Genomic DNA, 6,750 nt, shown 5'->3' on the forward strand with positions numbered 1-6,750 from the left:
GGGTCATCAGTAGGGGGCTCCTCCCCCATAACAGGAAAAATGACAGAAAGAGCTGTGATAGTTTCCTCCCCCAGAGCCTTGCCAGTCACAGGAGGGGATACCTCCACCTAAAGAAAGGAGAAGCAGAGAAGGCAATACTAAGTAAAAAAAAAAAAAAAAAAAAAAAAGAGCAGGAATACTAGCAACACAGAAAGAACAGAAGAAGGGGGAACACACGTACCACGTCGTCTCCAGAAGATTGGCTCTTACCCTTCTTATAATCAGACTTGCGCTTGGACTGCAAAGGAAATCACCACTCGTCAGCAAAGATAGAAAATGAATGCGAAAAAAAAAAAAGAGAGAAGAAGGAAAGAAGTCTTGCCCTTCTCTCTCTCTCTACAGATTCTCTGGAAGTCTTTTGCTTACTACGAGTACGCCCAGAGGGTCCTAAAGGAGGCTGGGATACCAAACCAGAGGATCCTAAAGAACCATGGACTGAAGCAGTCACAGGAACCTGGGGAAAAGAAGACTCTACCTTGGTCTTCTTCCGGGTCCTTGAAACTAAAGGTTCCCTGACATCCTTGCCTTCGTGAGATGCCAAGTGTGCTTGAGATTTCCCCGTTTTCCTTCTTTTTGCTTCAGAGCCTATCTCCACACCCCCTGCACTTTCGCCAACATCAGCAGCTTTCATTTTCTTCAACTTAACATCCTTACCTTTAGCAGTAGCAGCACTAATTGTCTCTGTTGCACCTTTTTTGATGGGCACCCCAGAGGAGGTACCAATGATAAGACTGTCACCCAGCCAGGCCTCAGGAAAATCCTGTCCATAAGTCACCCAACCTCCCCTGGAGGAATGCCACTCTGCAAACCCAGTCTTGCTGCTTGCAGCAACAGAAACAATCCCAGCAGTAGGAAGGGATAAACGTCTATTAGCTGTCGGAGCAGAAACAATGCTAGAATTCGGGACTTCCCGAATTGTACCAGTGCCAACATAGTCAACAAAAGATTTTTGTACTCTTCTCCAATAACCAGTATAGCCACTGGAAGCAAAGACTCCTCTCTGGGAGTTAGGCACTACGAACTGGGGGCTCCTCCGCGACCAATAAGAAAAGGCCTGCAGCCTCAAGAAAGGATCCAAGGAAGGAAGGGATGGCACCACATACTTAAAGACTGGCAGAATGTCCTGATCAAAACCAAACTGTCGGAGCACCCGGTGTGCTGAGTAATGAGTATATTTTGGGCCACTTGAGGAAGGCACAGGAAGCCAAGAGGGGCTAATGCAGGCAAGATAAGCCAGACTGCCCTCATCACCACGGCGCAAGTCAAAGGTATTACCTGTTGAAGATAAAAAAGAAGATAACACAGAATCACACGCAAAGCCAGGACCAAACTCACGAGGGGATCTCCAATATAAGCTCCCTGCTTAGTCAAACAACTCCACAAGATTGAGGCCACCACCCTTCAAGCTAATCCAACGAAAAATAATGGGAAAGGCATCAGTAGAATTGCCACAAAGACCCTTCACTATGTCGGGGGATCCTTGGAACTTGTCCTTCACAAACTTCAAATTTCTACACTTAGCCAAGGTAGCTGCAGAACGGTCCCACATGAAAATTTGAAGAATGGCACAATGAAGAGATGAAGTAATCACATAGCAAGAGTCACCCTCAGCCTCATCTCCATGAAGCTGGTCCAGTTGAGAATAAACATGACCCAAAAACAGAGGGGCCAAAGGATACTGGGTACCCCGAGCCAACTTGATTGCCAACGGAAAAAATGAAGACTTAACTCCGTACCTAGGGAACTCACTGAACAAAAATTTACTAAGCCAAAAGGCCAGGAAACCGGCCCACCTCACTTCCTTATCCTTTTCACGAGAGAGGGTCATCACCCATCTCCCCATCCTAGCCGGCTTACCACCAGGAGAGGCGGAGCGACCACCAAAATGACCAAATAATTTCTCTTCTACCACGAGATCCTCACCAGAAAGATCAATATCAAAGGGATTTTCTTCACCAAACACCGGGAGGAGGAAGTTATTAACCACATCCTCCAAGGTGATTGTCAATTCACCAGTAGAAAAGAAAAAAGTATGAAGGGAAGGACACCAACGACGTACCAGATGCCTGAGCCCTTTGGCGTCTCTGAAACCCTCAAGGTTTCTGGAAATAGCCACTGCCTTTAGGATGCCGGCGCGCTCCAAACGACCCACAAACTCAGCATCAGACAGTTCTTTGTCTACCCATATAGGCCAACCCTGAATCTTTCCCGGAACAAAATCGAAGAAAATAGGAACCGCCTCTCGGATTCCTTGTCTGATCTGGAGATCAAAAATCTCTCTAGGGTCAGGAACCTGGGCGGAACCAGCGAAACCCACTTGGCCAGAAAATAGCCAAACGTGAGGGGATGGAGGAGCCTCACCATGAGATATATGAGGAAAAAATAAACTGAGAGAATACCAAGGATCCCGTAAAGGGAAGGCCGGACGTTCAGCAACCTCGCGGGAATCGCTCGGAGCAGAACCAGAAGAACCTTCCCCCTCAGAAGGACTGGGGGTACGCTCTCTCCTCTTTCGAGAAGAAGAAGAAGCCATGGAAACAGCACACACTCTGAGAAGAAAAGAGATTGAAAGTGCGAAAAAGGGAAGACCAGAGTAACAGAGAAGAAGAAAAATTCAGGGAATGAAAAAAGTTCAGAGAAGCAAAATGATAAGGTGAAACGGCTACAATAAAGGCGCAAGTAGCAGTTGGGAAAAACAGTTTATGAAAAGACGTGCCAGTTGCAAAAAATTTAATTTGAAGAGGGAGTTAATCAGCAGTTATTAATGAGAAGCAATGGGAAACGAGATAAGTGGGTAGAAGAGTTTTATCTCAAATACTCAACTGCCACGTCTCGTGTAAAGAGGAAGCTGCGAAAAGTAATAATTATAAAAGAACATAACACGCAAAAAAGGAAGCGACCAAAAGCAGCATAAGGGAGCTGGGATCCCACAAAAACCTAAGGAAACCTAAATCACTCACGCGTGGGCTTCAGGCAACCCACGAGCTCGGGGGGCTAAATGTTGAGGTCTAAAAAATCACAATAAAATAAGCCCAAGAAAGAATAAGCTGAGCTCAAGAAAGAGTGAGTTAAGCTCAGAAAAAAGAAAACTCAGACCAAGTCCAAAGGGATTATACGAAAGGCCCTGAGGATCCCGAAGCCCAGAAAAGGAAAAGCAACCAAAGAAAAAAAGAGAGAGAACATCACAGCAAAGTATAAAACGCAAGGATCCTCAGGCACCATCAATAAGCGCAAAGAAAAAGAAGACCAGGACAGATCGATAGAAAGAAGACAGAAAAAGAAAACAAGAAAAACAAAAGAACGCAAGCGACCCTTCATGGCACAGACAGAAAAGGCGTCGGGGAACCAAGACAAGGAAGAAGAATGATAACAAAACAATTTCAAAAGAGCAGAACAGGATTCCGCCCAAATAGGAAAGAAACAGAGAGGTAAAAGACGCCAGAAGTGAGGATGCCGAGAAGGGCATACCTCAGCACATCCCAAAGAGGATGGCCAACCAGAAGCTTTCGAAGGAATCAGAACCAAGAGAAGGAAAGAATGAGAGAAAACGGAAAAGGGGACTTACCGAGATGATGAGGACAGAACATACTCTGTTTGCAAAAGACCAAAACAGGGGAACCAACGGTTCCCCAAGACGCCCAGAAAAACTCCACTATAAAAGGAGAGGATGGGTTGTGAAGAAGGCAGCGAGAAAAAAAGAAAGGAACAATAGAAAGAAGAGATTCACTAGAAAAAATCATCAGAAAGTCCAGGCAGAAAGAATACTAAGGGAAAAACAAATACTGCTTCCCGATATCCTGTAAAAGCAACTATGGCACATACTCGGATCCAACGAGAATCAAACTTCGCAAGTTTTGAAGGCTGAAATAGCCATTCAAGGCTGCAATTTTTGAGCTCGATTGGACCTTGTATCACGTCCTAGTAAGCTTGCTGTAATCAAACAGATAATGCTTTAATGAAATACTGTTTCATAATTCCCAGGATCCCCACAGTACTTTTTTTTATCGTCTTGCTAATCCTGCTTTTCTTTTCTTTCTGAGCTTACGTTGTTAATTTCTGGCACTCCTCGATATCCTTGTTTGTCATTTTTGTATGTTGTCAGGAGTATTCTCTGCATTCACTTGATTCTTAAACAGCCATTTAGCTGCGGTGAGTCAAGGCCTAGTCCACCAAATCCTTTCTTTTTTCATTCAGCCCCGGGATCTTTGGGCCTGAGTATCCCGAAAAAAGCACTCTCACAGACTTCATCTTGGAATCTTCATTTTCAGAAGATTCATCTGTTTCACTGCTCTTGGCCTTCAGTGCCATACTCTTGCTTTTACCCGACTTGCCTATTCTTGTCAACCCTAGCTCATAGGTCTGCAAATTTCCAACCAGCTCAGTCAGAGGAATCTTGTCAATCTCCTTTGATTCCTCTATTGCCATAATCTTGGCATGAAATCTCTCGGGCAGAGATCTGAGCATTTTCCTCACAATCTTGGGTTTAGGAATGGTTTTCCCAAGATTGAAGGTTGAGTTCACTATGTCCTTTAGCTTGGCATAGAACTCATCGAAAGACTCATCCTCCTCCATCTTTATCTCTTCAAAGCTTGTAGTGAGCCTCTGAAGCTTTGACTCCTTGACAACCTTAGTACCTTCATAGGTTGTCTTGAGAATGGTCTAAGCCTCCTTGGCAGTTTCAGTTAAGGATATCTTCTTGAACTCCTCATTGGTGATTGCATTGAACAATGCATTCAATGCGCTGCTGTTGAAGTTTGCTGCCTTAATCTTGGCATCATCCCAGTTGGCTGGCGCTTCTGTAGGCTTAGTCTAGCCTCTCTCCACAGCTTGCCACACTTTCTCATCTGAAGACTGCAAGAAAGCTCTCATGCGTACTTTTCAGTATGCATAGTTAGTGCCATCAAATAAAGGAGGTATGATTAATGACTGTCCTCTATCCATTGACCCCTAATGGATCAATCACAGCAAAGATTAAACCCTAATCAGAGTCACCCATCTCCCCATCCTAGCTAACTTACCACCAGGAGAAGCAGCACGACCACCAAAATGGCCAAACAGTTTATCTTCCACCATGAGATCCTTTTCGGAAAGGTTGATATCAAAGGGACTCTCATCACCAAACACCGGGAGAAGGAAGTTGTTAACCACGTCCTCCAAGGTAATCGTCAATTCACCAACAGAAAAGAAAAAAGTATGAAGGGAAGGGCACCAACGACGTACCAGATGCCTGAGCCCTTTGGCATCTCTGAAACCCTCAAGATTTCTGGAAATAGCTACCGCCTTTAAGATACCGGCGCGCTCCAGGCGACCCACAAACTCCGCATCAAACAACTCCTTGTCTACCCAGATGGGCCAGCCTTGGATTTTTCCCGGAACAAAATCAAAGAAGATAGGCACCGCCTCTCAAATTCCTTGTCTAATCTGAAGGTCAAAAATCTCTCTAGGGTCTGGAACCTGAGCGGAACCGGCAAAACCCGCTTGGCCAGAAAACATCCAGGCATGAAGAGACAGAGGAGCCTTGCCATGAGATACATGAGGAAAAAACGGACTGGGAGAATACTAGGGATCCCGTAAAGGGAAGGCCGAACGTTCAGTAACCTCGTGAGAATCACTCGGAGCGGAACCAGAAGAACCTTCGCCCTCAGAAGGACTGGGGGTACGCTCTCTCCTTTTTCAAGAAGAAGAAGAAGCCATGGGAACAACACGAGTAATGAGGAGAGAAGAAATTGAAAGTGCAAAAAAGGGGAAGACCAGAATAACATAGAAGAAAAGAAAAAGAAAGAGAGACCCAAGAATGAAAGACTCAGAGAAGCAAAGTGATAAGGTGAAACGGCTACAATAAAGGCGCAAAGAGTAGTTGGAGAAGACAGTGTATGGAAAGACGTGCCAGTTGCAAAAAATTTAATTTTGAAGAAGGGATTAATCAGCGGTTATTAATGAAAAGTAACGGGAAACGAGAAAAGTGGGTAGAGGAATTTTACCTCAAATACTCAACCGCCACATCCCGTGCAAAGAGGAAACTGCAAGATAAGGGAGCGCAGCACAAAAAAAAAAAGAACTAAGGTGACCAAAAGCAGCAGAAAAAGGCCGGGATCCTAAGTAAGAAAGAAGGGAACCCAAGAGAAGTTAAAAAAAAAAAAGGGGGATCCTACGAAAATCTTAGAAAACCTGAATTACTCATGCGTGGGCTTCAGGCAACCCACGAGCTCGGGGGGCTAAATGTTGAGGTCTAAAAAGAATCATAATAAGGGAGGCCCAAAAAAAGTGAGCCAGGCCCAAAAGGAAAAGAACAAGCTAAATCCAAAGAAGCAGTTGTAAGCGAACCACAAAGGAATAAAGAGGCCCAGGAGGCTTGAAGCCCAGATGAAGAAGCATCAAGAAGAAAAAAGAAATCCACGGCAAGAGGATAAGTAGTCAGGATCCTCAGCAACCATCAAGAGACGCGGATCCTTCCAGGCACACAGTCAAAAGAAAGACTAGGACAGCTCGAAAGAAAAGGACAGAAAATAAGAAAATAAGAAACGAATCAAAAGAACACAAGCGCCAAGAAAACCCAGCGACCTCTCATGGCACAAGCAGACAGAGTCTCGGGGAACCAGAACAGAGAAACACAAAAAAAGAATGGTAACAAGCGGCTTTCAAGTTGGCAGAATAGGATTCCGCCTAGATGGGAAAAAAAGGGAAAAAGTGGAATTGCCAAACGGTGATCCC

Source organism: Quercus robur, chromosome 11, assembly GCF_932294415.1.
Source record: "Quercus robur chromosome 11, dhQueRobu3.1, whole genome shotgun sequence".
NCBI lineage: Eukaryota > Viridiplantae > Streptophyta > Magnoliopsida > Fagales > Fagaceae > Quercus > Quercus robur.